The sequence below is a fragment of the Schistocerca serialis genome, chromosome 5, assembly GCF_023864345.2.
Source record: "Schistocerca serialis cubense isolate TAMUIC-IGC-003099 chromosome 5, iqSchSeri2.2, whole genome shotgun sequence".
Classification (NCBI taxonomy): Eukaryota; Metazoa; Arthropoda; class Insecta; order Orthoptera; family Acrididae; genus Schistocerca; species Schistocerca serialis.
In genome coordinates this window covers 243,411,276-243,438,229 of record NC_064642.1, presented here as the reverse complement: position 1 = coordinate 243,438,229, position 26,954 = coordinate 243,411,276, and positions in this window count along the sequence as shown.

The following is a 26,954-nucleotide window of genomic DNA, read 5'->3' as shown; positions in this document are numbered from 1 at the left end:
TAGTTCAAGTGCGGTTGAAGCGGTATTGAATAGCATATTTCATGTCAGGTGAATTGGTCGTCAAAGCACCATACCATGGCCCGCACGTTCACCAAATCTGACGTCCCACGATTTATTTCTGTGGAGAAACTTGAAGGATATTTGCTATCGTGATCCACGGACAATGCCTGACAACGTGCGTCAGCGCATAGTCAATGCATGTGCGAACATTACGGAAGGCGAACTACTCGCTGTTGAGAGTAATGTCGTTACACGTATTGCCAAATGCATTGAGGTTGACGGACATCATTTTGACCATTTATTGCATTAATGTGGTATTTACAAAAAAATGGTTCAAATGGCTCTGAGCACTATGGGACTCAACATCTTAGGTCATAAGTCCCCTATAACTTAGAACTACTTAAACCTAACTAACCTAAGCACATCACACACACCCATGCCCGAGGCAGGATTCGAACCTGCGACCGTAGCAGTCTCGCGGTTCCGGACTGCAGCGCCAGAACCGGACGGCCACCGCGGCCGACGGTATTTACAGGTAATCACGCTGTAACAGCATGCGTTCTCAGAAATGATAAGTTCACAAAGGTACATGTATCACATTGGAACAACCGAAATAAAATGTTCAAATGTACCTACGTTCTACATTTTAATTTAAAAAACCTACCTGTAACCAACTGTTGTCTAAAATTCTGAGCCATATGCTTGTGACTATTACAGCGCCATCTATCACAAAACGAAAAAAGTGGTCCAACTAACACATACATGTTTCTTTACGTACTACACGAATATGTAATAAAAAATGCGGGTTCCTATTTTAAAAAAACGCAGTTGATTTCCGTTTGACCTATGCAGCGCCATCTAGCGGGCCAACCATAGCGCCATCTGGTTTCCCCCTTCAAGCTAGGCAAGTTTCGTTCTTTGTAGTTTTTTCGTTTGATGCTTATTTCGTGAGATATTTGGTCCGGTCACGATCAGTGGACCACCCTGTAGTGTTGGGTGTCACTCGCCCTGAAGTTCACAATCTCTGCGCCGACGTACGGCTGCCGCAGAACACGCGTGGTGAATTCTGGCCGTCAGCTGGGTACCGCAGCACTTCCCACGTGGCTCCAGCGTCCGCGCCCGGTCTCCCCCCTGAGCCCGCAAGACCGCATGCTGGCAGCCGCTCACCTACTTTAACGAGGCGCTCAGCAGCAGTCCACCTACTTTAATGTGACATTCTGCCCCCTCAGCAAGACCGAACCGAGCGAGGTGACACAGTGGTTAGCACAATGGTCTCGTATTCAGGAGGACGAAGGTTCAAATCCTTGTCCCGCCAACCTGATGTAGATTTTCCGAGATTTCCCTAAATCGCTGCAGGCAAATGCCAGGATGGTTCCTTTGAAAAGGGCGCGGCCGATTTCTTTCGCTATCCATTCGTAATCCGAGCTTGTACACCGTCTCTAATGGCCGCGCGGGGTAGCCGCGTAGTCTCGGGCGCCTTGCCACGGTTCTCGCGGCTCGCCCCGTCGAAGGTTCGAGTCCTCCCTCGGGCATGGTTGTGTGTGTTGTCCTTAGTGTAGGTTAGTTTAAGTTAGATTAAGTAGCGTGTAAGCCTAGGAACCGATGACCCCAGCAGTTTGGTCCCTTAGGAACTTACCACCACAAATTTACCGTCTCTAATGACCTCTCTGTCGACAGGACATTAAACTTTAACCTTGATTCCTGTAGCAAGTTCGTTTCAGGCGATCGAATTTATCCCTACTGCAGTTGCAAACTGCAACCGCTCTCCGGTGACGCATGGCTTTTATCATTTGTACCTGTGCTATGGTATGGGAATGTGGCTGGGCATGAGCTTTTGTGGTCTGTAAAAATAACCCATGCAGATTTTCCCTTCTTATCTGGGAGTTCAATATATGGTTCACTGCTTCGGTGCAAACGTCGTTAAAAGGCTTCCCTATTGAGAATCTTCCCAAATTCCAAATAAGAGATGCAGGGTGGTCAGAAAATGTCTTAAACGCTATTAAGGGATGTTGTAGGGCAGGTTGTACTGAGACATAAACGTTAGGAAAAGAATTCGATACGTTGCACTACTGATGAGTTATTTAGCACTGAAGTTTGCCAATCAGGTCGTCGTGCGAACAAATTAATGTTTCAGCTATCCAAACAAATCACTCGTTGGTCAACACCGCCTCTGGCAGCCCGCTTGAATGTGAGATCGCGGCTCCCCGATTGGCACCCCTACACGCGCTTCAGACATTTTCTGACCACCCCAATATAAATATGCGGAATTTTTTGGGGGATCGTGGAATATTATCGCTTCAGCTCCTATAGTTTCATGAAGTTTCGAGTGGTGGCAGCGCTATCGTAGTCTTCAAAATGGCTACTGTATCGGAGGTGCATTCAAACAGAGCAGTCGTTGACTTTCTTTTCGCGGAATTCCAGAGCATCACAGATATTCATAGGTACTTCCAGAATGTCTACGTATACCTGGCAGCGAACAAAAATACGGTGAATCGTTAGCCGTAGCGTTCTGTCGTCATCATAAGAAGGTCGCGCAGAGCTGTCCGACTGCCGGCCGCGGTGGTCTAGCGGTTCTAGGCGTTCAGTCCGGAACCGCGCGACTGCTACGGTCGCAGGTTCGAATCCTGCCTAGGGCATGGATGTTTGTGATGTCCTTAGGTTAGTTAGGTTTACATAGTTCTAAGTTCTAGGGGACCGATGACCACAGATGTTAAGTCCCATAGTGCTCAGAGCCATTTGAACCATTTTTGAACCTGTCCGACTTCCCACGAACCAGCTGGTCGCACACACCTCCTGTAACGTTGGAACGTGCGGACACTCTCGTTTGAGGTGACTGATGAACCAAAATTAAACTTCCCACTGCACAGCTGACACACTCGTCCACCAGTTGGGGTACTCACAGGCGTGTGGCCGCTTGTTTCCTCCCCCCTCCACCCCACCTCTTCTTCGAAAAATAAAAAGTTCAAAGCCGCACCCTCAGCCGGTGAAGTCATGGGGAGGGTCTTCTGGAACTGTGGAGAGGTTATTCTGTTTGACGTTCTCCATCATCTTGCAACGATCAACTTTGAAGTGTGTTGTGCTACCATCGGGAAATTAAAGAAAACGTGTACAGCGGATTTGTCGCCACAAAAATGCAAACGAACTTCTCCTCCTCCATGACAACGCAAGGCCTCACACAAATCTGCGCACCGGGAGGAGCTTACAAAACTTGGATGGACTGTTCCTCCTCATCCACCCTGCAGCCCGGATCCCGCACCTTCAGACTTCCACCTGTTTGACCCAAAGAAAGATTCACTCCGCGGGAATCAGTACGTGGATGATTGAGAAGTGATTCATGCTGCAAGACGTTGGCTCCGACGTCGACTAGTAGAGTGGTACCATTCGGGGATACGGCCCTCCCAGTAAGGCGGCATAAGGCCGTCGCACTGAATGGGGATTATACTGAAAAATAGGGTTTTTTTTTTAACGAAAAGCGGGGAATAGTATGGTGTACTGGACCCTGAATAAAATAAACTTCCTTTCAGAAAGAAATGTGTTACAGTACTTATTGAACCCCCCTCGCCGGCCGGTGTGGCCTAGCGGTTCTAGGCGCTTCAGTCTCGAACCGCGCGACCGCTACGGTCGCAGGTTCGAATCCTGCCTCGGGCATGGATGTGTGTGATGTCCTTAGGTTAGTTAGGATTAAGTAGTTCTAAGTTCTAGGGGACTGATGATCTCAGATGTTAAGTCCCATAGTGCTCAGAGCCATCTGAACCATCTGAACCCCCCTCCTATGTAACTGCGTCCAGATCAGGAGCGGATTCCTGAAGGGAGTTGGTCATAGTATCAATATTATTAATACTTTTGCAATGCAACCATTATGTTACAGTTGACTACAACCCTTACTCCGCTCATTTCCTGGCACAGAATATGTAGCTCTCCCAGAAGGTACGGATTAATTAAACATAATATAATTAACAGTGATTGAAATGCCTGGGCTAGCAGGACAGAGCGGATTGGATTGTGGAAAGGGGCCAAAATGAGTTCCTGTCAGTTGCACTCAACATACAAACTTAATTTATCAACACACAATATTACAACAAGGATGCAAAACACTCAAAACGTTAATCGGCCTCCTTTGATTAACTTGAGATCGGCTAAAGGCCACATTCAAAATTCAAGACACAACACTTAAGCAAAATTGAAATACAAGGTTCTTCGGGAGGTTCCACCCAACAATATTTTCTAAATCTTCAATCTAATCGGCTGAAGGCCTTAGCAATCTAATTTTAATGGAACTAGGCTTGACGTCGCATATTAAGCAATAAGAGGAGTTTCAATCAAATGCAGAAGGCCTTCGCTTAAAACATTTCATGCAAATTGGGCTGAAGACCTCATTCAAAAGCATAACAATCTTAAACGATAAGGGCAAGAGAAGAAGATTAATTTAAGAGATATTAAAACTCTGCTGAAGGCCGCTCATCTACAAATAAATAACGGCTGAAGGCCCTAGAAAGAAGAGTTTCAATTCTAAAAGGCAGATGGCCATATATTAAAACATTTCATATAAAAGAAAGAATAACAATCTCATGCCTTACAGGCAAGACAAGGACATTAATTTAAGAGATAATACTACTCGGCAGAAGGCCACATATCATGGGCTTAAGGCCTAGAAAGAGTTGCAATCTAAAAGGCAGTAGGCCTTATCTTAAAATCTCTCCAGAAAAATTCAGCTGAAAACCCCATATAAAAATATAGCCATCTCATGCTTTAAGGGCAAGAAAAAGACCATTAATTTAAGAGATATTGATACTCGGCTGAAAGCCACACATGAAACAAATAGCTAAAATGTAAACAGGGAAATTACTACATAACACACAAGGAACGGCGCTCAGAAATTTCCAAGGGTCAGCCAGGGACTGTAACACTAACGCCCGTTTAGGTGAGACAGGCAGCCTGTCCAACGATGTCTTAATCTGGAGGCAACGCAATCGACAGACAGCCGACCGACCAGTCAACCAAATCAGTTTCACTCCACGCAACCAGCAAAGCGACCACAAGATTTCAGTACACGTCACACAGAATATTGGCGCCCACAAAGACCAACAACACCTCAGCTGTCGAACTACACGCCGCGCTGGATAGCAATAACACGACGAGGAAAATACACTGCCTAAAAATACGTCATTGACCAGGGCAGCTAACCGGAACGTCAATGGCCACAAGTCAGAAGATACCGCTGGTGAACTTCCATAGCAGGGAATAAATTAAGAAAAATTTCACAGGACGACGGCTGGAGTCTTAGCTGACTTAAATACACACACGTTGTCGCTCGCGGGAAGGTCCCAAAAGCGACACCCAGGGTCAAACGAAGAAATGTAAACAGTTGAGGCTCGATAAGAAGTTAAGTTAGGACTCAACTTTTATGTCCAAGATCGGTGGGCGACGAACTTCATAGCACTCGCAAGTAGCACCTCACACTGCAACCGCGCGTGCACGCTGCCAGCGGCTTCAGCCTGGCCCCGCGCTATGGGGCTTGCTTGCTGCACCACGCCAACTGACCGACTGGACTGCTGCTCTGTCGCGACTGCACTGCTGGTGCGTCTCCCACTCACTGACTACCCGACACACGACGACCCGGAAATACTATCGGTCGCTCCAGAGATGGTACGACAGTGCGCTTATCGATACGCGCTGCTGCTGCCACTCACGGGCAAGTAAGGCAGGAAGTTAGTGAGGCCAGTAAATGGAATAAGAAAACGAGGCGGCACTACTGGTAATAGAAGATGACAAACAATTAATGGGATGAACACGAGCCGTGCACGGCTCAATGATTTTGCTAATACAATTGCAATTGACTCCGTAAACATAGAATAAGGGTGGAATAGAAGTTTTTTTCAGCGTAGATTTTCCACCGTGCCAAAAAAAGAAACATTTACCTATTAATGTAGGGGAGAGTTTTGTACCTTGGAGTACTTTCCAGACTTTCGCCTACAGCCAGCCGTGTAACAGAAGTTTAATGTATTTTCTTGTTCCATTGTGAAATGATAGCTTTCACTTTATGTAAACTGCAGTTTTTTTCTGACATTACAGAAGTTACTCCTGAATAGCCATTTTTTTTCAGAAGTGGAAAACTGTCGCGATGTGCAAAATACGCTATTCAATTTTAAAAGTGCTGCAGTCGAGAAATCTTGTCAGTTAATAGTCTATGTTTCACATTATTAATCTACTGCATGCCAATAACCAGTAAGTCAAAACAAATGAAGGAATAGTGTTATCAAAAACCTGTTACGACTTCAAAGCATTTATAAATAGAAGCTAAAGTCATCTAATACCAATTTCAATATTCGAGACAGATAACGTTTTTAAGGCGTTAAATAAACTCAGTTCACTTGCAAATATTACTTGCTCCAAACTAGACGACCTTCTTCCGTTTCACGATGTAGCATGATGCCCTAAAGACGAAGTTTTTGCTTATCGTCCGCACGTTATACTGTTGGTTAAAAAAATAGTGAATTTTACTCACCATAAAATTCTGTAACTGATTAACTAACAATATCTTCCAAATACAGTATTTTTAATGCATTATACAGCATTTAAAAATGGAGAGCCAGTAATATAGCACAGTCTCAGATCTCACAAGAATAAAAATAAGGAAAACATGAGAATCTGTGCCATCTTCTCCTCCCTTTCCATTCCACCTTCACAGAACCAAAACCTGGATCCATGCCTGCAGCAAACCACGTCAGCAGGAAATCTACTTTTTCCCGAGCTGTCAATTTCACCCAACAGTTTTCTGATACAAATTAGTAAAGGGCAAAATAAAGGATGAGGAGTTTCTACACGGAATGGGCAAAGAAAGGAACACAGGAAAACACAGAAAGGAAGATAGGACACGTGTTATCAGGGAATAACTTCCAGTACTAGAAGGAGATGCAGGAGGTAAAAACAAACAAAAAATTGAGGTCGTATGGTGTAAGTACTACTGGGAGATCGAGAGGTTGGCACAAGAAATGAATTCACGTCGGGACGGATGCAGCCGTCAGAAGACGGATGCCTCCCAGACGAAAAACATGCAAATTTCTTCCTCTGCCCCCCCCCCCCACCACCCCTTCTCCACCCTACCCTCACAAACCCCCCCCCCCTCCCCTCTCACCCTCATTGTGGCAGGAGCCATACAAAACATCTCTATACTGGGTGTTTTACAATTCCTATCACAGGCTTCCCGGTGTTGAAGTCTGGATTTAGTAAATAAAGTTTTGTAAAGAACTCTCATCCTGAACATGTACCGGTTGGACGTAAAATAATTGAAATATCAGATCACTTCCAAATCTTATTCCATAAGATTTCGACTTATACTGATCAAGGACATTCCCAAAATAAACGTGAATTTTCTTTGATTTTGCACCGTAATGCAGTTCAGTACATGGAAGAAGTTCCGAACTCTTGTGAAAGAAGGTTTTATGGGGTGGTGAGAGGTCACCGAGTCGTATGCACGTCAATTTGGCAAAGAGTACTTATTGTGTTTCAAATGCGGTGGCAGCAACTTGTAATCTGACCTTCCCTTTATCTGCCTTATAATGCTTGAATCCACAAACCAGAAACAGCTGCATCTTGAGTCGAGGCAAATTGGATTAGTCTACACGATTCGCCAATTTAAAGTTCCTACCGGAACCTTCCGAATACCTTTGGATACATTACAGAACTGTGTCTGCGGTAGATCTGCAAAATATCCAGAAATTATTTGTCATATTTTAGAAATAATAAAAATAAACTTCCATTTCATTATATTATATCCTATTAGGAAAATGTCAGCGAAGGTTAAACTGTTTAACCTCAGCAATGTAACTTTGTACAGATTTCCCTGCGCTGTTGGCTTCTTCACGTTTATTTATTTATTGTGACGTTTAGTCTGAAGGCCACACAACCATATCTCAATGGTTTGGAATTTTACTGACTAAGATTGAATTTATCTAAAAATTTCATAATTAGTTTTAAAATTGATACATTGCTTTGATGAAACAGTGTTGCTGTTGTAATTGGTAACAGTTGTTGAGATCTGACTAACTGCTGTATGACATCGATTTGCTGGTTCGCATACAGTTTACGTTCGAAACAGCTGCAATTGACACCCGCTGCTGTTATTCCATCACAGTCACAATAAGGATTATATAGCATGTGTATCCGGTCAAGATGGCTAGTGAATCATCCGTGATTAAATCTCATGCGAATCATAGAACTTGTGTTTTATTCACCTTAATTGTGTGGAACCAGACAATATTTGGCCATAATATTCCCCTTTAATGTCTGTCGATGACTGATATTTGTCTTCCCATTGGCGCCTTGTTCTATATATATGAGAATAGTGAGATGTTTTTAAAAGCGTCATTTCGAGCGGTGGTTTTCGCTAAATCATCAACCATTTCATTATATCTAATGTCCTTTGATGCACATAAATTATATCTTCTTCCCGAGGTTTTCGTTTTCTTTGTAACTTTGAAGATGTTCATTAATAGTGGATTAGCTTTCTGGAGAATTCCAAGTGTCTGAATATTTTGGAGTAAGCATCTACAATCTGTTAAAATCAAAATTTTTCTTATTGTTAAGTTCTGGAAATATTTTTTGGCTCCCTCAGAACGAACAGCAGTGACCTTCAACGCATGAGTGGCTGAGATCTGTTAGGCAGCAATTTCTGGCTAGGTGACTTGGAGACGTGGCGCAGCCATAACGCAGAGACTGTGATTGTTCAGCGAACGGGTTTCTGACCCATAGAATAATGCTGCTAAAATATTTTTCTATTCATTGTTTCAGCGCTACATGCTACGTGTAAAATTTTTGATATCTAATCTTATGGAGCAGTAACTATTTACAAATCGTATTAGTCATTTATGAACTCTGATAAAGTTAGTTTGGGTAAGTCTGAACATGCTACAATTGTTACACATAGTTCCAAAATTTATGGTCTACATTTTCTGTTGGTCATACGAAGTGAATGAACTCGCAATCAATTTAAAAAGAAAATCTGATGGCGTTTAAATGAGGTGCAAAACATGAAGTAGTTTTTATAAGGAAACACTGATTTTTAGGGAGCTGCGGTCAGGATGTTACGAGTCTTACCGATACATCAAAACCATTCAAGCTTTCCCCAGACCACTGTTTCCAATTTGCGGATGTTACTTGGAGTGACAGGAAAATTCATTATATTCTTGACTTTTAAAATTAAGTAGTAGTATAAGAAATAAAAACGTTTAATTGTAAACCTTATTGTTACTATCTGTTTAGAAAAACAGGAATTTGATTCGATTGTGCAAGTCGTTCTAAGCAAAGTCCGTATCGTTCTTAATGTGTGAAGGAGGTGCTGAGTTTTGCGTTCATTGATAGAAAGAGCAGCAATAAATACGTATATGTGAATCTCAGATAACCACAGATGTAGAGATGCTGTGTCACTGCTACAAATGAAAATTCAGTAGCTAAGCAGAGGAAACGCGAGCCGCGCGAGTAAATGGCCTTGCCTTAACAAACAGAACGCATGTTAGTTATCTTTGTTTGAATACCTTCTCAGCTGTTACAAATAAGGGCCGCACGTGCCGAAATAGGCAATCCGCTTTGGGTGTTATTTATGAATAATTTGTATGTGCAGTAAAACGTGCCGTAATTTCAATAACGCTTCGTTGATAACGCCTCGAAACATTAAATTCGGTATAGCTCGCTGGTTTGATCGGCTTTGCTCATTAAACATCGAAATGTTTTTCAAAAAAACGTTTTACTACCTGAAAAAACCAACATGCCTTGTGCCATTTATTCCACACTGCTTATTCATAAAGGCTATTTGTGATTAATATTTACTGTGTAGAAGTGTTACTGCAGTGGTAAATAACGATGACGATGTTACGTTAACAAAGAAGACTAGAACCTTGTATGAAGACGACCTCTTTTATTGCTGTTTACATGAAACCATCTAAACGCTAAATGGCTTCAAGTCCTGGGTGACTGAGTTCCAAACTATTTCAGGATTTGAGCGCTATCCAATACATTAAGTCATGTAGTCTTGATACCACCGTGTTACGAGGTAACGCATCTTGTGGACGTTTTCCTGCATGGCCGTTTTCACTACTTTGTGGCAATCGATTTCCAATTTGTCTTTGAACAAAACATCTCAAGTTGGCACATTTCGGGATGTTCAACTCTCTCAAGCATCACTTCATACCCTCTTTTGTATATGTCTACTTCTCCCAAAAACCTTTACATTTTACGACGTGTATACATTACCCTCTTATTAGTCCCAAGGAATTTGTTCAAGGAATTATGAAACATCAAGAATAACATCACTGCTATAAAGTGTGAAACATGAAGGGCTATTAAGGTACCTAAATATGTTGAGAGATATAGTGTAGCAACGCAGTTTTGTAAAACTGCTTAGACTAAAACTTGACGCATCAAACGAAGTAAATTCTAGTTATTAATTACTACATCATCTATAGTTTATACTACATGTTTTTATCGCACATACCGTTTATATTCATATTCGTCCCCTAAAACAATCTCGATCTTTATAGTTGCGTTTTAGCAGTCCTGTTAATAACTACTTTCAAATGCATGACACTGAACGTAATTACAGTCATTGTAATGTCTCACAAATATGAAGTCTACAAGCCACCGACATATCATCGCACTGGCCAGCTCCAAAAAATAAAAATGAAAAGTAAACAAAAAACTACGGGTAGAAGTTTTTAGAGTGTCTGGAGGAGATAAAAAGAAACACTTTTTTATGTGCAAATAGATGTCACAGTTGGACCATTTTCCCTCTATGGGTCCGTGAAGGTTTTGTTCAGACTTCCGTGTGTGAATATTGTTTTAGAAGTTGCTGAAACGTCGTTTGTTTGTACAGCTGGTATCTGCGTCCTAATGATTGCCCATTACGCTCAAAACAACGATATCCGTACCAGATAGGGTTGATAGAAGATATAGAGAAGATCCAACGGAGAGCAGCGCGCTTCGTTACAGGATCATTTAGAAATCGCGAAAGCGTTACGGAGATGATAGATAAACTCCAGTGGAAGACTTTGCAAGAGAGGCGCTCAGTAGCTCGGTACGGGCTTTTGTCAAAGTTTCGAGAACATACCTTCACCGAAGAGTCAAGCAGTATATTGCTCCCTCCTACGTATATCTCGCGAAGAGACCATGAGGATAAAATCAGAGAGATTAGAGCCCACACAGAGGCATACCGACAATCCTTCTTTCCACGAACAATACGAGACTGGAATAGAAGGGAGAACCGATAGAGGTACTCAAGGTACCCTCCACCACACACCGTCGGGTGGCTTGCGGAATATGGATGTAGATGTAGATGTAGATGCTTCAGGAATAATGGCTGCAGCTTCATTTAAATGGGCAGCCAGCTCTTCTGGAGTGTTTTACAATGTTTTGTACACCAAACGCTTCATCCCCCCCACACAAAAAGAAATCGATAGGAGTTAAGTTGGGAGGACGATGTGGTCACGGTACTGGCCCATCCTTTCCAATACAACGAACTGGACAAAACATTGTCTGAATGTTCCCTGACAACGACGGCAAGGTGGTGGGACCTCTCATGCTGGAACCATAACCGGTGCCTGACTGCTAGCGTGACATTCTCCAACATTTTCGGTAGTAATGCGCAAAGGAATATTCGATAATTTCCTCTATCGAGGGTGTCAGAAGGAAGATACGGTTCCATCAGATAATCATGAACAATACTATCCACAAATTGACGGTACATTTTTGTTGGTGGTAGAACATACTAGTTGCCTTAAGATTTTCCAAACCCTAGACATGGCAGAAGTGGCTGTTGAGTATTCCTTCCCTTCTCCAGCAAACAAAACGCTGTTCTGACAGTCAGGGATGTTTAAAACTTCGTGTAGATACCAATGGTGGGACTCGAGCCTTGGGGAAAGTCATTAGTTGATAGATGTTGAACCTCCTGATACTCAAATGGAGGCATGTCCGTCTTGTGGAATACTTTACATACATTGGCGTTGGAGGTACAATGACAAAGAAGAGAAGCGGGCAGAACACATGGTCGGATATTAAAACAACGTTTTACATGCATAAACCATCGGAGGGGGAAGGGGGAGGGTATGTAAGTGATTAGAAATGAAGTTCTCTGTTAGAGGTTGAAGGACCACTAGATTGAATTAGAGTTGTTCGTGTTTTAGTGTTGTTCTCACACACGGTAGGGTGCCAGAAAGAGTCTAAAAAGCTTGAAAGGATGTTACAGGGTAGGTTGTGATGAGAAATATTCTTAAGAAAAAAATATACATACGTTGCTGCGTTTCCGAGTTAATTAGCCTTGAGGTAACCAATAAAGCCGCTGCGCTCACACATTCAAGCGACCTGCGAGATACAGTAAGTGTCACTTGTTCTCATAGTGAAGATGATAGAGCCCGAGATTGCTCAGTCTTTGTCTTAGGTTCGATTCTCGCTACCGTCCCATGCCCAATTTTTGTATCGCTCTATTGTTCGGTTTCAGGACCGAAAATAAGAACACGTTTGGCGACACCGTCTGTGGCGGGGCGCTTGAATTTCCGACCGAAATGGCTGGATTGGCTAACTTGAATGCTAATTAGCGCAGAAACGGCGCAACGTAATCTAATTTTCTTCTTAACAGTTACGTCTCAGCACAACCAGCACCTCAACACCTATCCAAGCTTTTCATACCGTTTCTGACCACCCTGCATAAGCTGCGTCGGTACTATCACATGTTAAGTGATAATTGTGAAAAACACAGAGATGCCGTATGCTATTGTGAGACTGCGTTTTCAGCACATGCTAGAGTATGAAAGGGGTTTCATTGTGTGTCAATCGAGGGCAAATAATGGACTTCCTGGAAAATTCTGTGTCAACCCGTACCACTGGTTCGAGACTAGCAGCAGCTGGACAAGCGTAGGCTGTCGTTAACACCACAACGCAACGGCTGCGTTGAGGCTGGTGCCGTGACGGGGAAGCACGGACTGCTGATGTATGGCGACGTGTTGTGTTCAGCTATGAATCGCGGTTCTGTAGTATCATGTTCGATTTCCTTCGGCGAGTATGGCGGCAGACAGGTGAGAGGTCCCATTCCTCCAATGTTTTGGAAAATGTCATTGGTGTTACTTCTAGCGTCATGGTGAGGGAAGTCATCGGTTATCACTTCAGATCCCATCTGGTAGTGACTGAGGTACCTCTGACTACGTGACGGTGGTCAAGGGCAAGCTGCGTTTTAATGTGTTTCGTGCGACAGTATCATGTTGCCATTTTTCAACAACACGGTTCTCATTCACACGTGGCATTTGACACCATGGCCTGCCTGCATGACGTTTAGGTACTCAAGTGGCCAGTAAAATACCGATAGAATATTTGCGGGACCAGCTCCGTACCAGTGGCAGTATCCAGCATATCGAGAACCAGATCAGTTGTGTTCCAGTTTTTCTCAGTGTTTGCATCCAGGCTAGAAGTGACCAAAGTCATACTGAGGATACGTGGGCTCATACTCCCAAGTTCTTTGCAAATTTCTCTCGAGTTTGTTGTCACCAAAATAACACCACATGTCCGCTCCTCATGTGAAGTTTCATTTTGTTTCTTCCTCCATTTCTGGGAGCTCCAGTTTCTTTGTAACACAGTGTGTTTAGTTACTAGTCTATGGATCGTCTGCTGGTCCTGGAGTTGGCCTGAATTCGCTGTAAGACAGCTTCACAGCTTCCTCAAAATGAACAGTTCGCTCATTGTGAGATGTATAAATTTCTCGTCGTACTGGTCTTGAAATGGTTCGAATGGCTCTAAGCACTATGGGACTTAACATCTGAAGTCATCAGTCCCCTAGACTTAGAACTACTTAAACCTAACTAACCTAAGGATATCACACACATCCATGCCCGAGGCAGGATTCGAACCTGCGACCGTAGCAGCAGCGCGGTTCCGGACTGAAGCGCCTAGAACCGCTCGGCCACAGCGGCCGGCGTACTGGTCTAAGGGATCCTCTTCCACTAAGACAACCATCATGTCTTTGAAATACTACACGATTTGGTCACCTCCTAGGAAATCGTCCTACATATAGTTGTCTTGATACCCGACTCTTGCATCGTGCCTTCCCATAAACGAGAGGTATGTCGGCTCTCTCGGTTAAGGTGTGATTGGCCATCAAGAGTGTCTAAACAACAGTGGAAACTTTCATGAAGAAACAACATAGCATAAACGATTAAAAATGTAATCGTTTATCTAGGAATGGACGCTGCTAGCACTAATGAACCTAACCCGTCCTAGCAGGATGATGTAACTGTGTTGCAAATCAGATTCCAGTGTCAACATGTTGCATACGAAGCAGTCGAAAAAATTATGCGTGTCTATTAATGGGAATTCTAGCGGGGGACGTAGAACCGGCTTTTTATGCAAAACAGTTATACACAGATACTTAGCTTGTAATATCAGGTTGAGAGAATCCGTAAAAATTAGAAACAAAAATAATCGTATCTTGCTCAGGTAGTGGCGGACCACAAGAAGAAACCTCGGAGAGGCATAATACAGCTTTGAAAGACCAGTACTAAAATCTACTTGTATTTTGACAAATAAGCGTAGCATTTTCTGATTTTATAACTGATTTGATCTGTAATTCCATATCTCTTATTTACGAACGGATTTCGTTGCCTTTGCTTTTCCGTAATTATACGCGTTACTGCAACAGTATTCAACACACATTCATGTCTTATTTGCCCATCTGTTTTCGCCAAACGCTCTGGAGCACATCGGTTCCATGTTCCCGCAAGATATCAAAAAGCTCTTCCATGTATGTCTGACCACGAGCTATTTCACGTGGAATGGCGATTTCTACGAACAACTGGAAGGCGTGGCCACGGGTAGGTAGTCCTGTCAGTCCAGTGGTGGCCAACTTCTTCATGGAACAATTCGAAGCATAGGCACTGGACTCGGCGACTTGCAAACCTAAGGTGTGGTACAGGTACGTCGATGATACTTTCGTGGTGTGGAGCCATGGTGAAGAACAGCTCGGTGAATTCCTGAGACACTTGAACAGCCTCCATGCCAACATAACATTTACCATGGAAGTAGAAAAGGACAAGAAACTGCCATTTCTAGATGTGCTGGTCACAAGGGACGGCGAAAACCTGGGACACAGCGTGTATCGAAAACCGACACACACGGACCGATACCTGCACAAACTGTCAAACCACCACCCGAGCCAGGAAAGAGGTATGATTAGTACGCTCGTAACGAGGGCAGGGCGAATATGTGAGCCTCAACACCTCAAACGAGAAATGCAACACCTGGAAACTGTTCTGAGGAGCAATGGGTACTCCACAAATTACATTAGAAGTGTAACAGAGCCAAACACTCGGCGAAGTAAGGAACCAGAAAAAGAAATGTCGGGTACGGCCTTTCTGCCATACATTCCCAGAGTGACGGACAGAATCGGCCGTATATTGGGCAAACACGGCGTAAAGACGATTTTCAAACCGACAAGGAAGATCAAAGAGTGTCTTAGATCGGCGAAGGAGAAAAGAGACCCACTTGCAATGTCGGGAATATTCGTATACCACGCACATGCGGAAAAGTTTATGTCGGAATGACTGAACGATCAATTAACACCAGGATCAAAGAGCATAAGCGATATTGCAGGTTGGGGCAGGTGGAGAAATCGGCCGTGGCAGAGCACGCACTGAATGAGACCGACCACGTAATAAAATTCGCCGACACGGAAGTTCTGGCTGTAGAGAAGCACTATCACACGCGCTTGTTCAGAGAAGCTGTAGAAATCCAAAAACACGCGAAGTTTCAACAAGAAAGAGGAAAGTCTTAAGGTAAACGGATCCTGGCTTCCTGTACTGCAGCGAACGACCGTCGCAGGTAGCAAGAGGAGAACCGCACCGGAAATGACCGCGGAGAAGCCCTCGGACGTTGGCGCGCCAGGTACATATAGTCTGCGGCCTCGAGCTCGCCTCCAGAGAGCGGCCTGAGCTGGCGAGGCGAGCGCATCGCTGCTGTTGCGCGCTTCGCTTACTCGGCCGTTGAGAGCTCGTGAAGAGGTTTCCTGTGCTGTGGGCGCCGCGGATAGCAAATTGTCGTGCGTTGTTTTGACAACGCGTGCAAATTGTCGTGTTCCGCGCCTCGCAGCATGGGGAAGAAGGGTGAGCAGAGGAAACCTGCCGCTACGAAGGGTCCTTCGGTTGTGCAACTCACTGAGTCTGCCGACCGTGCAAGGAACTCCAGAGAAGACGAGTCGCGGCCTGTCCCCCCTTTGTACGTCAAGTGCAAAGGCGGGTGGACAGCGCTGTTCGACACCATGACGAACTGCGCTCGGAACGAGGTGGTCTACGAGTCTGTCGATACAGACTCGCTGATCTGCGTTCGAGTCGCAAACGTGGCCGACCACAGGGCGATCAAGGTCGCAGTGGTCGACCACATCGTCGACGCGCCGCCGGCGCGTGAGAAGGCACCTTCCGTAGGAAGGATGAAGACGACTAAGGCACTCCTCAGGGGGTTGCCTTGGTGCTGTGATGAGGCAGCGGTCCGGGAAGGGCTGCTGCGAGCCGGGTTTGGTAATGCAGTCGCAAGGTTGCACAACCGGACCAACAGGAAGAGGGCGCCGCTCTATGCCGTGACCGTGCAAACGGTCGACGGCGGGAGCGACATCCTCGACTTGCGGAAGTTGCTGGGCTTCCCGGTTACGACGGAGGCTCTCCCGACCGCCATGGATCCTCAGCCCCAGTGCTTCAGGTGCCAGGGCGAGGGCCATGTTGCGAAGTATTGCCGCAACGCGGCGCGGTGCGTCAAGTGCTCAGGTGAGCACGACAGCCGCGCCTGCGACCGCGGCAGCAACGCTCTGCCGACTTGTGTCCGGTGTGGCGGCCCGCACGTCGCCAGTTGGCGCGGTTGTGTGGCTTTCTCTAGCCACAACCGTGCCGGGGGCGGCGAAGCGGCCGCGGCCGCACCGACGCAGCAGCAGAAGAGAAGACGACGTCGGAAACGGCGTAGGGCGGAGAACAGCCCGGTGCAGCTGAGGGACGGCGCAGCAGCAGATCCACCTGCCAGGGGCGGGGACGGCCGCTCGAAAACGGGCAGCCAGGACGCAGCTCGCCCTCCCGCGAAGAGATGTGACCTCGAGCTCGGCAACGCCGTGAAGGAGGCCACAGCAGCCCTCAAAGCCGTCATGGCGGCAGAGAGGGCTGCCTTCGCAGTCGCCGTGGCAGCAGAGAAGGAAGAGGCCTTGAGGCAACTGCGAGCAGTCTTCGCCCAAGGCCTCAGTGCAGTCGTACCTGCGAACACTCCTGCGACCTCGCAGAAGGACGTTCGCGCGCCTGTCCCAGCGGTTGCCCCAGCAGCACCGCAGGTGAAAGGTGCAAAGAAGAAAACCGCCAGGGCAGTCTTCATCGCGCAAGCGTCGCCGCGCTGCCGCGCCGAACTTTTATGTTACAGGGAGTAAGCCACTGCGGCCGGCCCAGGAGACAACGAGGGAGCCCAGCCGCGGCACCGGACTGACCCAGCGAACGACCACGCAGTACATAGGTAACGTTGCACGATACCTCACGCTAACCCCCCTCACCTTGCATGCTCTGTCGCAGCTAGCAAACCGCTACTGCTCTTACTACCCGTCCTACTGTCGCAGAGGTTTTTTTCCCTTGGCGCTGGCCTTGGCACTTTTTTTCCTCTGCTCTTACAACCGCTACCCTTCGATCGCTTTCGACCACTTCTATCTCCTGATGGACCATGTTAATGAGTAGTCTTACCCAGACGCATGGATAACATCACAGCCTGCATCCTGTGACGCCTTGATTCAAAACTAACATGCATACGGAGGTGACAGTAGAACTTTTGTGTTGGTCACCACGTTGGTGCGGGCGTGGAGGGGCCCCATCCTTTGTTAAAAGAGCTCGCCTCCAGTTCACCACCGGCAATGGAGGGTGAAGCTTTGACAATGCCAGCCACTCGTACTGGTGAAACGTCAGAAAAATCATTAGATGAACGTCGGCCGAAGAACCCGAGACAGAAGCCAATAGGCAGTTTGTCATTCAAAACTGTATTAGGATACAGAATTTAATATAAAGGAACACACGACAATAACTTAAAATTATCTACAAAATTACAAAACATAGATATACCAAAACTGATCGACAATATGTATGTTTGGCATAGGCTGTTGTTTATTTGAAATATATTCTTTATTTCATTTTCTATTAGCTAATGTCTTTCTCTTGGACATGAACAAACATGATGGTCATAATAAAATGCAAGATGTGCCAGCTTCAAATAGAAAAAAATAGATAGACAAGAATATGGTATGAAACTATATGTTCTGTCATGTAATGGTAATGCTTATGTATCTACATACAGCTTGGTAGCATACCTACTGACTTTTTGTTGCAGTATGGACGACATTACAGCACATTACGTGTTGACTCTTCCACGCTGTTGCAGACACGTGATAGAATAGAATGTAATTTTTCTGTGATGTAAGGAAGTAGGACGTATATTTTTTTTCTTTTTTATTTGAGGTTTCTCAAACTTATATCATTATTTTTATCACCAGGTTGTTTGATAATGTTCAAAGTGGCAAATTAGCTAATTGTAAGTGAAATAAAATGTTTATTTCGAATAAACAAACTGCATAACGGCTGTAAACTCATTAATCATTTCTCGAAGGAAATGTAATGAGGTTGTAGACCAGAGCATAAAAAACGCTGTGGCAGAGAATTCAGCTACACCCTAAATCTAGCATCCATTACGAACAACAGTAAAAATCCTCTACACCGTGATGTGCGAAGCAAGCTGGCGAGCAAGTACTTGGAGTGGAACCTGGATCAATGGGGTCATATTCTCTTCAGCGACGCATACAAGATTCGTCTGTCGTAGAAGAGTATGGACGCAGGGACTGCTAATGAATGTGTCTCACATGCAGTCTCGCGGGTCCAGCAGGGAGTCTGTTCGGCTATTTTAGGAACTGGTATCATGTTGGGTTGTCGATCGCCTCTCACCGCTACCGACGTAAATGTGATGACTGTGCAGTATTGGGACACGACCTACAACCTAATGTCTTGATCAATAGTCCAAATTTCGACAATGGGTTCGACTTTCAGGATGATAACACGTGAGCACACCACGCTCGCTTCGCGAATACCTTCTCCAGGAGGCAGGAATCAACCGAAGGCAATGTCCTACGATATTTACTGGCATGAATGCGCTTAAGAATGCTTGGGACGTGTCCATACTTTTACTACGTCATCGCGAAAACTCTCCTCATACACTAGATGATTTCATGGGGACCGCCATCGAAGTGTGGGACGAACTTAAGCGTCGACGTCTCGACCACCACGACTACAGCAAGCGTATACTTGTAGGATATTTGATGTTACTTGTTATTCAGCAGCGGACTTTGATTTCACAAATGTGCAAAGGCTTGCTCTATAGAAAAGGCTGCTTTCATTCTGGACGTTTTTACCTTACAGTAAATATAGTTTTTATATTGATCTGATGGAATTACAATTTCCTTAGCCATATGAGTCTCAATTTTATCTTCGATAATGATGGAAGCAGAAGAAATGAATTAAAATTTGTTCCCACCCGGGACTTGAGAATGACCTGGGTTCAAGTACCAGCAGTGGCACAAATTTTAATCCATTTCTTCAGCTTCTATCACTACTTTTTATTGTTTCGTAGCTTATAACACTACCGTCTGCTACTGCTGTACCATAACCTTAAAGTTGTAGGCAGGTCGTGAAATAAAACTATCTTGTTAAAGCAATTATGGTATAAAGCAACAGAGCAGTGTTCCCCTCTGAGAGGAATTTTGTTATGTTGACCGTGTTGTACCTAACGGAGGTGGCTTATCGGAAATGAAAGTCAGAATTACGTAAATATTTGAACAGTAACAAACAAAATTTTGCCTATCTGCACTGTTCAACGGATAAAGAAAACGGTCGCCAGCCTAACTAGGCAAGAGAATGATTAACATTCTCGTTCAAGAAAATAGTTATTAGTAACTTTAATGGATAAACATAACCTATACTTTGTCACACGCGAGTGCAGTGAACTCTGACACATACATATGTTTACGGTAAGATCGAAACTAACAGATAGAGCAGCACAAACCATTTGCAAAAAATATAACAGATACCGAAACACACTATTACTTGCAAGGAATGGTCTTTATAACATTACTATTAATATTCACTGCAGAATCATAAATTGGACATATGTAAAGTCTCCCTCAGTTAAGTACTTTACTATTTAAAATGAAAGTTAGTTGGAATCCACTAACAGGTTGCTTTCACTACCTTTTGAATAAAGAAATTATGGTTTTCATAAATAGTGGTCTTCCCGTTACTTTTTACCTAGCATTAGCACAATAGACGAACTGTGGATCCTGTCATACTATTAATATGCACTTCCAATACTCAAGAGAGACAAACACTTAGTAATCATGAACATATAATTTTCCATAAATGCAGTTTTCCACTTTTACTACAGTGGAACACAATGTTGACAAATTTGCAAGAAACTGGCTCACCTTTTCAAATTTACTACAGGTAGCACTATCATCATTAACTAAGCAAAACTTTATAAGCCTCAATCTAAAGTACGTTTAATTTTGAAGTTGGGAACAACATATTAATAAGCAGTTTTAATAGAAAAATTATTTTCATCAAGCATCAATTACTTTAGTTCACTTTCTTGCCACATTAACTTTAACTTTCTTTTTACTATGTTCAAGAGGCATTAATAAGCAAAACACTGGTCTTTAATGTTCTTTCAGTAGTGACACTCGGTAATCACTTTAGTTCAAACGGAGAGGAACCTGAGAGGTGTTATGATAAGGGAAAATCAAGGTAGGTACATAAATTCAGTTATAAGTTACCTTACATTTGTGCACACTAAAACATCCAGTAAGCTGATCCTTCACTGTACATCATTATAGTATTCCGTTACAGTGATTGCGCAATGTGGTGGCAACTGTATGTTGGTAGGTGGATTCGCAGGCAGAATTGCTGTACTCTGGCCCCTTCTTGGTGGCGATGATGACTACCAATTCCAGAATCGTTCCAGCTATTTATTCATCCATCCGAGGCATTGGAAAAGTAGCAGAAAAAGCCTCTCTCGGAACCAGCACAATATGCAACATTTACATGGCAGTGCACAGTTTGGTAGCTCGTCCCCGACTGACTCTTGGTTACACCTTTTATACCTAGCCAACCACAATTTTTGCGCGCTACACAGTTCCGTTCCCGAGGGGAACCACTACATCTTTTACATACGAACTCACTAAGAACCCTAAGTGAAGGTCAGCAGTTTACATAACAGCAAACAAACACATTAAATAAAATATAACATTTGCACATATTGACATTTCTACAAAAAATTATTCACACAGAAATTACAATTATATATAGTAAGTTTTGTTCCCTCCAAATGGGACAAAGAATTTAAATGACAGATACACTACATTGCATAGAGTCAAATCATGACATCACAGTTTTAACAAAGAAAGGAGTATAAAGTTTTGTGTTATCGATTCAAACACATTTACAGAAGCTCAACGATGTAACATTAAATAAAACAAAAGCAAAATAAATCAGTAGAGTATTAGAGCTATGGTGTTACAAGCTCTAATTCTTTTATTCCCAGTTTCCTTCCAACTCTACACTCGCTCGCCGATATCCAGATGATGGAAGACTTCTCTTAACGGTTTATAGTGTCAGCTGCTTTTCATTATAAATGAAAGTGTAAAGTATGATTTTTATCCTAAAAATACACAGAAAATTTTGAAATCTGTGCGGTGAGATTTTCTTTCCAATGATACGTATAGACACAAATCAAAACACAAAGAACAGTCTGTGTTTCCAGAAGCAGAGTCCACACCGCCCACATTATTAAAGCGTATCGGAGCTCACAAATTTGATGTTCCTATATCGATTGTGCACATAAAATGACTATTCAGCCAACGTTTTGCTTATAATGAGAACCAAAACGCCAGTTCCCCCCTGCACTGGCAATCTAATGCCACACGCACCTGGCTCTCATCTGCAGGCTGGCTATCTGCACAAAATGGGGACAAAGTTGAATAACTTTAGAAACTTCAGAATAAGGTCATGTAACAAATATCAGAAAGGTTTTGCGCTGCGCCCAAAAACGTTATGTACTGGAAGAGACGAACGAGTAAACATTAAGGTTATTGTGAAACTTCAGCTATCAGCAACACATACTTTTCAAATGTGGTTAGAGCCGTATGGAGATGAGTGTGTGCTGCGTACTATTCTTGTCTTCGAACAGCATAAAAGATTTTCTGTATGCAGGGCTCTGTGGAAGATCATGACCAACAAGGCTGGCCATGCACATCAATAATCAACAAAAACATACTGTAAGTTCTAGAATCAACATGAGAAGTCCTATATGTTAATGCAAGTGGTATTGCTGAAATGTTGCGTGTTTCCACGGAAGATCTCCAATACATAAGGTGACCAACACACAAAATAATCTACACATTTAACAGAGCAGTGTACGAAAATAGGGCAGAAAAATTTCGATAAACAGAAAGAAAATAATGTTATTCTACCTTACCGAATGGACTAAGTAAGGGATCAGATTTAAAATAATATTTTTATTGCAGATGATAACTTATGGATTTTTGTTTATGGCCCAGAAAGGAAGTGGTAACTTACCTATGCATTAGAGCTCATTATATTTCCGTCAGGCAAACATATGTAGACTGCCCGAAGCAAATTGCAACACCAAAAAATAATTAATATCTAGTTATGTAATTTTGGGAATACAACTGCCCAGACAACGTATTTAAGTGACGTCCATAGAAAGATTACACGTTAATGTAACTGCGAGATAAGCCATAGCACATGTGCAGTGCTCGTACATAAATAACCGGCATAATCGACAGAATGTTGAACGCAAGCATGCAAACTTCATTCGCCGTGCTGTACAGGTGCCAGATGTCATGTTTGGTCTGGAGTTCCATGCCTGCTGCACCTGGTCAGTCAATACAGAGGCAGCTAATGCTGGTTGTGGATGAAGCTGAAGTTGCAGTCCGATGATGTCCCATACGTCCTCGCCTGGAGACGGATCAGGTGATGGATCAGGCCAAGGCAACATATCAGCAGTCTGAACAGCATGTTGGGTAACAACATCGGTATGTGGGCGACCGTTATCCTGTTGGAAAACACTTGCTGGAATTTTGTCCATGGATGGTGTCACAGCAGGTCGAATCACCAGACTGACGTACAAATGTGCGTGGGATAACCGCGAGAGTACTCCTGCTGTCATAATAAATCGCACCCCAAACCATAACTCCAGACATAGGTACAGTGCATCTAGTCTGGAGACAGGTTGGTTGCAGGCCCTCAAATGGCTTCCTTCCAACCAGCACATTGGCATTACTGGTACCGAGTCAGAACAAGGTTTTATCAGAAAACACAACACTCTGCCCTTCAATAATCTCTCGCTTAACACAACTGAAGTTGCAAATGGCGGTGGTTTGGAGTCAGTGCCTCTGGCTCGGAGCTGTCCTTGAAGTAATCGATTTATAAAACTTCGTTGAGTCAGTGTGGAGTCAACTAATGCTCAAATTCCTACTGCAGATGCAGTACAATGCGCCAAAGCCATATGCCGAACACGATGGTGCCAAATGGCCGTCCAGAGGCCGGTCTTCTTGGATGTCGCCTGCCCCACTTTGCCTTCCTGCTGCCAAGCGGCACCAATCCAGTTTACTCCCCATGGCCTTCCACTTTAGTTCCTTGGTCCTGCCTACATCTGGACTTTGCTGATCAGTTCCTTGGCTCTATATGACATACTGCAGCCCACTTTTCCGTTCGTGGCCGACATGTCTATCACTTCCTCTTCCCAGACCATTCGAGTCCTTACCCAAATGTTCATCCTTGAGAACCTCACTGAATGTATTGTTACCAATAATGGGCCTCAGTTATCTTCCTCTGAATATTCCACCTTCTTTGCTACTCATGGCATTGCATTAATCCACACTGCTTCTTTCCATCTTCTCTCCAATGGCATTGTCGAGCGTTTTGTGCATACTAAGTCTCAAATGTCCAAACTGTGCCCACACCACTCCTCATCTTTTTCTCGTCATACCAAGCCACTCCAGTGGAGGGCTACTCTCCGGTGGAATGGCTTCATGGTCGGCCCCTCCGCACAGCTCTGTCCATTCTCCACCCCACAGACCGTCCTCACCCACCAGCACCTTCCTGCCATCATCCTGTTTCTCTCGGGGACCCAGTCTGGGCTATGAATTTTGTCAGCGACCAACACTGGTGGTTGCCACCCGCTATTTTCCATCTCCTGGTCCGAGTTATGCTTCTCATCACACTTCTCGATGGCTCCCAATACCGCAACCATATCAACCAATTCCTCCCCGATTGTGGTATCCTGCCTCTGATGGACTCCGCCACACTACTCTCTGTTCTAGATGCACAGGACTCCGAGTGGCTCGCTGCGCGCCCGAACGTGTTGCTTCTGCCTTCTAGTGCGCCCAGCCTGTCGACATCTCCTCCACCCGTCCCAATGGACGTCGACCCACCGGCATCGCCTGCCTGGTCTTGCGACGAGGCTTACGACAGAGACGCCGACCTCGGTTACGTCTCGTGCCTCAGTTTCTCCTCGGTCTTCCTCGGGAAAGAGGTCAAGATATGGAGTCTTTCTGGAGTCTCCTGCAATGCCACCAACCCGCAACGTGCACCACTATGCGAGTCATCGCTGCAGCTCCGCGGGCGCACCGACCGAAGTCAGACGAACTTCGCTGACCTGCAAGAAATAGGCTAGTTCAGAGGGCGAGTGCAAAAGGAATAGAGGCTGCCACATCTACAGACCTTTTGATGCATTCTCCGCGCCATTTTCCTCAGCCAGTCCGAGCCCACATCGCTAGACCAGTAGCTATCTGGTAGTCATTCACCATGTGGGTATAACTGCCCTCGATCGACAGGATTATAAGATCGCCAGCACCACGGTGCCGCCTGGACTCGAAGTCGCCATTGCCACCCGTGAGCACCGCTCATCGCGACTCGCTGTGCCGACCGTGGACTCTGATGCTGGAATTCCTTGTACAGCTCGTGAGATGTGACTTTAATTTTCAGCCTACTGTTGTTGTCTAAGAAGATAGTCTGTTTCGTGCAACGGAACTTTTCAGAAGATAGTCAAAGGCAGAGATTTACTTATGCAGTTTTTCAAGAACTTTAAGTTGTCAAAACATTCATTCCTTTATTTTCAAGACATTTTATTATTTGTTTCGAAATGCTAACGGATCGCAGAACTTACATTTTTGAACATAAACTGAGTGGAAATAAACTGATTTTTTACTGTAATCAGCTGACTTACTATGAAAATGACCCACACTGGGGCACATCAGCCCTCACACCCATACTTCTACCAGCACCTCGTCCCCCACCCCCCTATGGTCTATCTTAGCTCAAAGTAGAGTGAAAGTTTATTTAGGATAAATAATTTTAATTACTTAAAAAGCAACGTTTTATGCTTTTTAGTCCCACTCGTTCAATATAGTATTTAATGCAAGACAGTATTGACAGGCAAGTTTCGGCAATGGTGGGCGTCTGCTCTACCATTAGTACCCTCCCGAAAAGTACGAGGCCTGTTCAGAAAGTAAGCTCCGATTGATTGCCAAATTGAAACCACAGTGAACATCAGAAATGTTTTACTTGTAACAATTAGCTACACCTTTCAGCTACTTCTCTACGTAGTCGCCGTTCTGACTTAGACTTTTGTCATAGCGTTGTACCAACTTTTCAATAGCCTCATCATAGAAGGCAGCCGCCAGTGCTTTCCGCCAATTCTCCACGCTGGCCTACACCTCGTTGTCTGTGTCAAAATGTTGTCTTCAAAGACAGCGGTTCATGTGACCAGAGATGAAACTCAGGGGGAGACAATTGCGGACCGTATTGTGGGTAATCTAACATTTCCATTTGAAAACGATGCAGGAGCATCTTCATTGCCCCTGCAGAATGCGGCTTAGAATTGTCGTGAAGACGAAACAGCACGACATTTATGTAATGTTAGCTGCATAGCTTCAGGCGAAATTTCTCACCAGGCCCTCGTACTTGGCGGCAGACACTATTTTCTAGACATCTTTACGCACTCACTGCGAGCTCAGAAATGAGAAGAGCGACGTGATGCTAACTGGGGTTATACTAGAGACACTACCCAACACATCTGTGCAAATCTTTATCGGATTTTCATAGTCGTTTCCATTACGCGACCGATCGGAGCTTACTTTCTGAACGCCCCTCGTAATATCACATAGTCACAAAAACTTGTTTCCGTCGTGCTTCACCTCTGTAATGTTAGTTTTGACGAAAGGCCCTTTTAGTCACTACGTAATCAAGACTTCGAACGCCATAAACAGGTGTCGTCGTCGGCGTCATCGCTGTCGTCGTCGTCAGCATCGCCGTCATCATCTGCATCTACATCTAGATTTATACTCCGCAAGCCACCCAACGGTGTGCGGCGGAGGGCACTTTACGTGCCACTGTCATTACCTCCCTTTCCTGTTCCAGTCGCGTATGGTTCGCGGGAAGAACGACTGCCAGAAAGCCTCCGCGCGCGCTCGAATCTCTCTAATTTTACATTCGTGATCTCCTCGGAAGGTATAAGTAGGGGGAAGCAATGTATTCGATACCTCATCCAGAAACGCACCCTCTCGAGACCTGGACAGCAAGCTATACCGCGATGCAGAGCGCCTCTCCTACAGAGTCTACCACTTGAGTTTGCGAAATATCTCCGTAACGCTATCATGCTTACCAGATAACCCTGTGACGAAACACGCCGCTCTTCTTTGGATCTTCTCTGTCTCCTCCATCAACCCGACCTGGTACGGATCCCACACTAATAAGCAATACTCAAGTATAGGTCGAACGAGTGTTTTGTAAGCCACCTCCTTTGTTGATGGACTACATTTTCTAAGGACTCTCCCAATGAATCTCAAC